The sequence below is a fragment of the Mastigoproctus giganteus genome, chromosome 8, assembly GCF_048544385.1.
Source record: "Mastigoproctus giganteus isolate SK-2022 chromosome 8, ASM4854438v1, whole genome shotgun sequence".
NCBI classification, from domain to species: Eukaryota; Metazoa; Arthropoda; class Arachnida; order Uropygi; family Thelyphonidae; genus Mastigoproctus; species Mastigoproctus giganteus.
In genome coordinates, this window is record NC_143582.1 from 11151286 (window position 1) to 11161294 (window position 10009).

A 10009-nucleotide genomic window follows, 5' to 3' on the forward strand; every position below is an offset into this window, starting at 1 on the left:
GCAGGAAAGGCTTGATTAGACATGGGTGAAGACTTATTCAGAGAGGTATTTATCTCCGAAGAAAAGCGCAAAGAATTCTCATCGTTTCTAAATACTACCGACATGACATATTCCTCCTGGTCTCCTACAAAACTCAATATTCGCTTCGGTCTCTAAATTTCATCCACCTTATTTATGTGATGGATAAAATTCAAAGATTTCAAAAGAAAACTTATGTTTAACTCTATTTTGAATACAAAAAACAAAATCAGTTCAAAATTTTTCTACGTCAGCCATACGAGTTGATGGATTCCTTTTTCGCAACCCATCTTGTTCGATATGGGATGGAGAATTATCGTGCTGGAACTTGGAGGGCCCACAGTGTGGGTAGCACATATTTCTCCAAGATGTCACTATGTGACCTGATGGCACCATAACCAGGAGACCATACACTGCGGTAAATGACATACCACAAGCATTTGCTACACCTGTATTCTACAGTCTGATCTGAAGACTTGTTCCTCCATAGGTTTTGTTTCCGCTGTTCCATAAGCCAAGAACGAAGGGCTTGGCATCATATACTAGATTGGATATTCTTCTTTCAGTCACATAGGAGCCACCAACAAATTCCTCCAATGCATCGAACATATGGTCTATGAACGGCATTGCAAAATATCATGCCCAGAAGTTAACTGATGCCATCCTTCCACCTAGTCGCAGGTCTTCCTCTGCACCTCTTCCCCTCAATTTTTCCTTCCATTATATTTTTCAACAGAAAGTTTTCCCTCCTTACTATGTGACCAAAAAGTTGAGTTTTCTTCTGTTGATGCTATGAATAAGAATTTTATGCTTGTCAGTTTTATTCAATACCCATTCATTTATTCTTCGATCAAGGTAAGAAATAAGAGATAAAGACGTTAGAGGAAAATTTTAACATACAGAGTTGTGCGCGTAGTGATGCGTGCATGGTCACGAGATTAAACATTCAACTACTAGTTTGCTGCTCATTGTTGTTGTACGGACGTGTGTGGATTTGCTGCCAGCGTTTATCCAGTTTCAATATAGTTGCCTCCAAGATAGGGTGTAGTCTCGTGCCCTTGCAGCGATTCATAGTTCTTGAATTGCACGAGATGTTAAGCGACTCTAGCCAGAGGCAGTGGCGAAAGTGTCGGGATTGGTCAATCTCTTCGTAATCGCGCTTGAGGTTAATGTCATGATGAGTCAACCAGAAGTGTTCCGCGATTGCGGATTGGTCAGTCTCATCAAGGCGAATTGACCTGTCGTGTTCTGCAAGGCGGTATTCCCGAGGGATTTTCGAGATCTGGCCCGATATGCCCGGATAGTAGGGAATGTAGGCGGTAGGCATATTATCATGGGTTGATGACGGTCTCGGGTGGATCGTGAGCTTTTGCGCTTGCAATAAGCACTTGTCTAATATGTGGGTTGGATAGCCACAATTGACCAGGTTCGTTCTCACTCTGGAAATTTCGGTGCGCCTAGCTTCATCTGAGCTGGAATGGCTCCAATCACGGGAGAATATTGTTGGTCATTGGTACAGTCCACGTCTGGTTTGAAATCCACACACTTAAAATTGTGTTCTGAGCTAATCGAGGGATTTATTGATCCCAGATTGGCATTCTTCTGGAACTCCATAAACGGGGAAAAAAATTCACAATAAAATGATATTTTTGGAACTTGGTGCATGGGTAGTTTTAAGACCCTGTCTTTTCTAACCGTTAAGTTAGAGCAAATTTTAATATTATGAGAAAAATAGCCCTTGTAATCCTATTTGGAGAGACTTGTCTTTTTCCAAATTAGGGTGCGACTAACTCGCCTCCCCCCTCTGCCCACACCATTGGTAATTGGTACAAATACGAGCCGACAGGCGCGATGTCATTAAGACGAAAATATAATTATCTTTCATCTTCCTGGACAAGAATGTACATCTCATTATATAGCACTCATGGCGTTAGAAGGGTGCATTATGGTCACTGTTTCAGGTTCACAGACAGTCTAATGAAGTGTACGTGGAGCACGTTTCATCGAAATCTTGAGGGAATTACATCCGAGCAGACACCGGTGACGCGATCCTGTTCATATTCAAACAGCTCTCGGATTCATCTGTTTACTTGGGCGTAAATTAAACCTCTGCTAAGTGCAACCAATCCCATGCTTCATTCGTAATATAATTAAGTAGCAAAGCCGTGTGGGAAACCTACTCACTGGCCTATTGAGTTACATGAAGGGTTTTAAGAGGTTATGCGTTAATGGAAATCTTTCTCTCGTAATTAAATATTATCTGGGCTATGGCGTGCATTTACCTATGCAGAATACTTAACTTTATTCGTAAAACTAACAGCCACGGGTTTTCTTTGCGGCTTAAATTACCCGCTAGAGGAGCAATTGTAATTAATTCTGTTAATTTTAATGAGAAAATTTCCTGGAGTATCTGGACCGTGTAGCTAATTGGAATAAAAGTTGGTAGTTAGATGGTAATAAAGGAAAATGTTTGAAATGAGATTTTAAATTCCAACCAGCTTTTATGACAGTATTTTTCTTTGATAATTTGATTTTATTTAATTTTTTAAATATAATTTCATTAATTTATTTCATTAGTTTAAAATTTGAGAAATTTTATGCTGCTGCCATCTATTACCCGTTTATTTTATAAACAATTACATAATTACGCCATCTATTAGCCATTTATTTTATAAACAATTACATAATTATGTAAACTTTATATGAGAAACTGCATTTTAAATTCATATCAAATTTATTCATGACATTATTTTTGTTTTTAAGTTTATCGACTTTTTTTAATTTCTAATTTTAATATTTTAATTTGATTTAATTTTAATTTGGTTTAAACATAATTTTTTCGTTTTCATGCCGATTATTTTTGGTAATTAAAAAAATTAGAAATTTTAACGCTGCTGCCATCTATTAGCCATTTGTTTTATAAACAATGACATAATTACGCCATCTATTAGTGATTAATTTTATAAACATTTACATAATTACGCCATCTATTAGCCATTTATTTTATAAACAATTACTTAAGGTCCCATCTATTAGCTATTTATTTTATAAACAATTATATAATTATGTAAACGTAATGTTAAATATGGCCTTTTAAATTAATATCAAATTTATTCATTACATGCTTTTTGATTTTAAAATTTTCAACATTTTTAAAATTTATTTTTTTTATTTGTTTTAATTTTAATTTGGTTTAAGTATAATTTTTTCGTTTTCATGCCGATTATTTTTGGAGAATTAAAAATATGAGAAATTTTAAAGCTATTGCCATCTATTAGCCATATTTTATTGTTCATATTTTATGAACAATTACATAATTACACCATCTATTAGCTATTTATTTTATAAACAATTACATAATTACCTAAAAACGTTATGTTAGAAACAGCATTTTAAACTAAAGTAAAATTTATTCCTGACATTCTTTTTGTTTTTAAATTTTTCGAGTTTTAATTTTATTTTTTTAATTTTATTTAATTTAAGTTTTAAATATAATTTTTTTCCTGTTCATGGCGATTATTTTTTGGCGAATTAAAAATGACAGATAATGTATCCTGGCGCCATCTAGTAGCCACTCTTATATAAAATTACATAAATACGTATAATATTATTCTGAAAATGTTAAAAATGAGATTTTAAATTCTTAGCAAATTTATTCTTATTAAGTTTTAATCACATTCTTTTTTCTTTTATATTTTTACATAATTTATTCAATATGACTTTTAAATATAATTTCGTCCTGTTCTCACCGATTCATTAAAAATATGAACAATATGTAAGCTGGCGCCATCTATTATTATTTTTTTTTATAAACAATTACTGTTCAGCTCAGTTGCCATAACAACTGAGCTGAACAGTAACATATGGAATGCTGGCTTTTTTATATTTTTACATATTTCTTTTACATTTATTATTATTATCAAATATTGTATTAATATTTCTTTCATTTAAATTTAATATTACTTTTAAATATAATTTCATTCCTGTTCATATTTTTGTTCATTAAAAATATGAAAGAAATGTAAGGTAGCGCCATCTATTAGCTGTTTTTTTTTAAACAATTACTGTTCAGCACGTTGCCATAACAACCGCATCTCATACGGGATGCTGAATTTTTTATATTTTTACATAATATTTCTTTTATATTTAATAATATTTATATTTCTTTGATATTTTTGCATAATTTTAATTCAATATAACTTTTTAATAATTTAATACCTCTTCATACCGATTTTGGTTCATTAAAAATATGAAATAAATGTAAGCTGGCGCCATCTATTATCTGTTTTTTCTAATCAGTTACTATTCAGCTCGGTTGCCATGACAACCGCATCTCATATAGGATGCTGACACACATAATTATAATCAATGGATAAAAATAACAGGTTAGGAAAAAATTGAGTGTATTTACTAATACTTCAAGTAAATTCTTGCCTGTCAGATCTTGTGGCACAATTCATTCCTCAGTGTCATCCTTGTGTGACATTTATTCCGTACCTTTTAAACTCTTCCGTTGTTGAAGCTGGCTGAACACAGAAAAGAAAGAAGAATTAATGTTAGGGTATCCGGAAGTTCTCTGAAGCAGACTATCAATTGAGATGACAAGAATACAAAAAGTGAAGGTATAAAAATTGTCTTTATTCTGAAGAAATTCAAAAAATAAAATATTATCTCGTAGCAAAAACCTGGCAGTTTGAAATAATGCAGAAGAACTGTAGCCAAAAGATGATACATTAACATTTAAAAACATTCAATAATCAGATATCCCTCCATTGGAACCAACTATAAAACATGCTCGAAGGCCTTCGAGTAAACAGTAATACGACTGTGAATGAAACATTGCCCGATCGATGGAGTTAACAGACTTCCAGCGAGGAATGATAATAGGGAGCCACATAAGCAATAGATCTATACGTAGCATTTCAACGATGCTGAAGATCGGTAGGTGTATGATTAGTGATGTGATTTACACTTGGAAGCGGACTGGTGGTGAAACCGTCACCAAAGGACCAGGAAAATCTCCGAAGTTGACGAAGAGTTCTGCAGAAAATCGGCTACTCGGAACGATTGCCGACGTTGTCGCAGCACATCGGGAAAGGTCTATATTTGTATTAGCAGGATAACACCCCATATCATACTGCTAGCGTTGTGAAGGACTGCTTTGAGGATATGAGCATAAAGGCTAGAAGTTTCTCTACATTATTACTTTTGTAAATAAAGGTTATTTTTAGATATGAAGGCATCCCGATATTAATGGTAGAGCAGTGTATATGTACAATATCTACATATATGTTAATAAAGGTAGATTATGTAGAGGTAGAAAATGCACTGAAGAAAACGAAGAATCAAAAAGCCCCAGATGGAAATGAAGTTACTGTACAGTTTTTAAAATTAGGAGGAAGAGCCAGGGCACAGAAACTGGCAAGACTCCTCACAAAATACATTAGAAAAGGCATGACCCCTAAGGAGTGGAATAGTGCAATTATAATTTTGCTGAACAAGGAAGGAGATAAATGAGAAATTGGAAATTATAGACCAATTAGTTTGTTGTCTCACACCTACAAGTTGTTCACAAGGGTCATTACTAACAGATTAGGAAGAATACTTGATGAGAATCAACCGAAAGAGCAAGCTGGCTTTAGGACAGGATTCTCAACTATGGATCACCTTCACGTAATGTCACAGCTAATGGAGAAAACAAATGAATATAAAACACCATTATGCCTGGCATTTGTGGATTAAGAAAAGGCATTTGACTCCATACAGCCTAAGCCAATGTTTCGGGCACTGCAAAGACAAGGCATAGATACCCCATATATTATGATTTTGAAGAAAATATATGAGAAGGCTACCTCCTTTATTAGACTAGACAAAGACTGTAGCAAATTTAAAATTGAGAAAGAAGTTCGACAAGGAGACACAATATCTCCGAAATTACTTATACTTATCTCCGAAGTTACTTATACTTATCTCTGAAGTTGTTTACTGCTGCCCTTGAGGAAGCTTTCAGAAGATTAGACTGGTCGCAGAAAGGAGTCAATGTGAATGAAGAATATCTAAACCATTTACGATTTGCAGATGACATTTGTGATCATAAACCACGATCCCGAAGAATTAGAGGAAAATCTTAATCAGTTATGCAGAGTTAGTAAGGATTTCGGACTAAAGATGAGTATGGCTAAAACAAAAGTAATGATGAACAAGTATGCCAAAGAAAGGGATATAATCATTGAAGGAGCAGTAATTGAAAAGGTGGATTCATATACTTATCCGGGACAAGTCATTAGCTCTAATAATGATAAATGGCTGGAAGACAAGAGCAGTGGAATAGCATTCAGGTAATATAGTCACATGCTGAGGGGCAATGTCACAATTTGCCAGAAACGTAAAATAATGAACCAATGTATACTCCCCACCATGATTTATAGAAGTAAAATTGGGCATTCACCCAAAGAATGGAAGAGAAGCTGAAAACTACACAGCGAAGAATGGATCGAATTATATTAGGAAGCAGACTGTTGGATAAGAAGAGAAACACATGGATTAGGCAGCAAACTGAAGTAAGAACATTCTTTATCAAAACTAAAGAACTATAGACAAATAACAGAATGGTATCCCCAAGAGGGCAACAACGGAGATGGACAGATTAAATTGACAGATGATGGTAAATAAATGGATGGCCATTGCACAAAATAGAAGGAAATGGAAAGTTGCTGGAGTGGCCTTCATCCTACAGTGGAGTGGCCTTCATCCTACAGATCTCATGGGTAGAACAGTTGGTAGGATCGCTGTCCCTCCCACACCGGGAGGTAGATACCTGAGTCGAGTCCCGTCGATGACGGGACTCGACTCAGGAGAATTTTTATGGGCCTTTCCACAATGTGGCTGAGTTAATCGGTCTCAGGTGAGGATATTATGGTTTTTTTTCTCACGGAAACTGGGGTTTTAATCCTACTACAACAACTGCGAAAATTTATTTCTGGTTTCATTGAACTCTTCTTATTAAAGAGAAAGAAGTCGCAGTGAGGAAAATTTGGAGAAGAAAGTTCATCAAAATGAGCGATCCAGCTTTTCCACATCATATGGAAATGGGTCGAATCCTGACTCCACAGATGTAACTTTTATGTGTTTTTTCAGACCGTGCTCGAATTAGTTTACCGTGGGTGATGTCTGTATTCTTTACATTCCAAAATATTAAAATTTTCATCCCGGAAAACTGACAAACCGACTATTGTCTCACTAGAGGACCCCTCGTCACATATATTAATATTTATAGAAAATAATAAAGTATGGTCGCAATCTTTGGAAATCAAAATTTTAAAATGTTTATAGAGAAGCAGCTTGCAAAAGATAGCCGGAAATACTCGCAATTTGATGACTTCTCCATTCCATCAACAGATGATGAAAAGCACAATTTCTGTTGCCATAGGAATCTCTGGAGACACTAAACCCATCTACTCAACAAAATGGAAAACCTTTCAGACAATACTCTCCCATCCTAGAGACAAAAATCGGCAGTGAAAGATAAATTCTCCATTTCTCAATCTCTCTGGTATTTCGAAAGCCTTTTAAGAGTTTGAAAGTTTTACTACAATATAGAGAAAGTATGCGCTTTCGCATCATACGCCACCAGCTCAATCTTTGAGAGAAGCATGTAAGAATAGAACGAATAGCGAGAAAGATTTTTATTTAAAAAGCTGCGATCACTCCAAAGAAGAGACATCAAATAAATACAATAGCAGAAATGTGACAGAACTCTTCCAACCGCGTGCATCTTTCATTTAATAGAAGCATGCGCATTGTTGACGCAACAGTAGGATTGTCTACGTCACAATACAAGTACAACAATGGAAATTCAAATATTAGCAGACGATAAGCAATAGGATCGCACAGATATAAAAATATAGCTGGTTCTTCTAACAGTCGATTTCTCAGCGTGGAATAATACATTGCCATGCCAAAATATTAGGAGACCTACCAAATAAAAATTATTCGTCTTTTAGACATAAATTCAACTAGATGTGCATACGATGTACTGGTAATTTTACTAGTACAGTAGGATACTTTTACTCGTGAACTTTATCCAAAATAATTAATAGTCTTTTGGCGCATCTTTGACTTTAATGGTTGCTTCCACCTTGACCCAACACGCCGTAGGTTCTTTCATTTGCCTACAACGAGAGACGCGTGGATAGAAAAAAAATGTATTATCTAACAAACTGATCGGATAGTGCATTAGAGAGAGAGAGAGAATGGAAGGGACGGTACAATGGGTTAGATCGCTGGGAGCGCCTTCGCCAAGGAGAAGCTGTTTTTCACGAGGGTAATAATTGATGGTCGCTAGATTCTCGAGATAGCAGACGTCGAAGACTTCTCAAAGGCTCTCTGCGTCTTCTAAGTAACTAAAAAATTCCACTACAGCAACTGGAACATTTTTGGGAATCATTACATGTATCAACAACTCAATTGTGACCAACTTTAAAAACATATGTCCATTATAGCGTCGTTTACTCCAATATTTTTTTGTAAACTGAAAGAAATAAGTATTTGTTGCTCCAAAGCAACAAATGCACCCGGAAATCAATGGAACTTTCATCCCACTTATAACCAATAACAGAGATCTTAGGGTTTCTTTTGACTCAAAAACAGCTTGAAACACCATGTAGCAGATATCAACAAAAAGGCCAGCAGAATCATGTGACTTGACATTCAACATCTTTTAAAAAGTGTAAAATTCCTTCTATTGGATCCATATGTACCTCATGGTGTGTGGGAAGCGGATATACAACTTCTGGTCTTAATGACTACTCTATCTTCATAAATAGACTACTTTTTGATAGGAATACAGTCAATTCCTTCTTCAACAACAGTCAATTCAGTTACTGATTGAGGAGGAGTTTATGTGGTCCGAAGCCAAAGTTCCAGTTCATTCCAAAAGGTGTTCAATGGGGTCAAGATCGGCCCTCTGGACAGGCCAGCGAAGCTTTTGTACTCCCATGTTTTCAACTGTGGACTTTTCAAAATAAGTCACTACAGACGCTTCGAGAAAAGCCTTCCCCATATTGCTTCCATAGCATAGGAAGAAGGGCAGTTTCCCAATGTGAATGTACTAACTTTCATTGTTTCAGCAACGATCAATGTTCAAAGCTCAAACCATACGAAACAACCTTAGATGGTGATAGCACCTCTGCCCTTTTGGGCAGCTCAGCTGGTAGAGGCGTCTACACACCGGGTGGAAGAGACCTCAGTTCGAGCTCTTCGATGACGTGAGGAATCTTTATGGGTCCTTTTCATAACATGGTTGAGTTAGTTGGTCTCAGGTGAGGGAAGCATGAATTTTTCTCCCGGAAACCCATGATTGAAGAAAATTAACTTCCAAGTTCACAGGATTTCCAAATACGATAATGATTGTATTCTTTTCAAAATGATTACTTATAAACTCCTCCAATTTTGATTCATTTGCATATTTTAGGTGCCCCTTTTTGTGTATGCACGCGCCCGGAAATACAAAATCTAACACTTGGTAATTCAGAATTAGAAATAGACATCGTCACTTTCACAATACACCAAAAGATTTACAAAATCTGCTGATAATGCACACGCGTTTCCCGGAATACCAACATTGTTGCATAGCAGCGCTATCTAGTATGTAAACTGAAAACTAAGCGCTGCTTAATAATGCATTTATATTCCCAATATCAATTGTTGTATAGCAGCGCTATCTGGTATAAGAACTGTAAACTAACTTATGTACCGGGGTGGGAAAAAAAAGATCATGAAAGAGATCATTGTAGACAAGCGCTTGGGGATACGTTCAGATTGCAAAAGATACGTTATCTTCTGGGCAAAATTCGTGCCGTCGACCTGCTTCTATCTCAACCCTTCCTGCGTTCTGTATTCCGGTTCTTATGTACCAAAAAATAAAAGTAGTACGGCATGCACGCATGACGTCATGCTGTTAAGTGCTATCAGAACATGTAAATTTCATAAC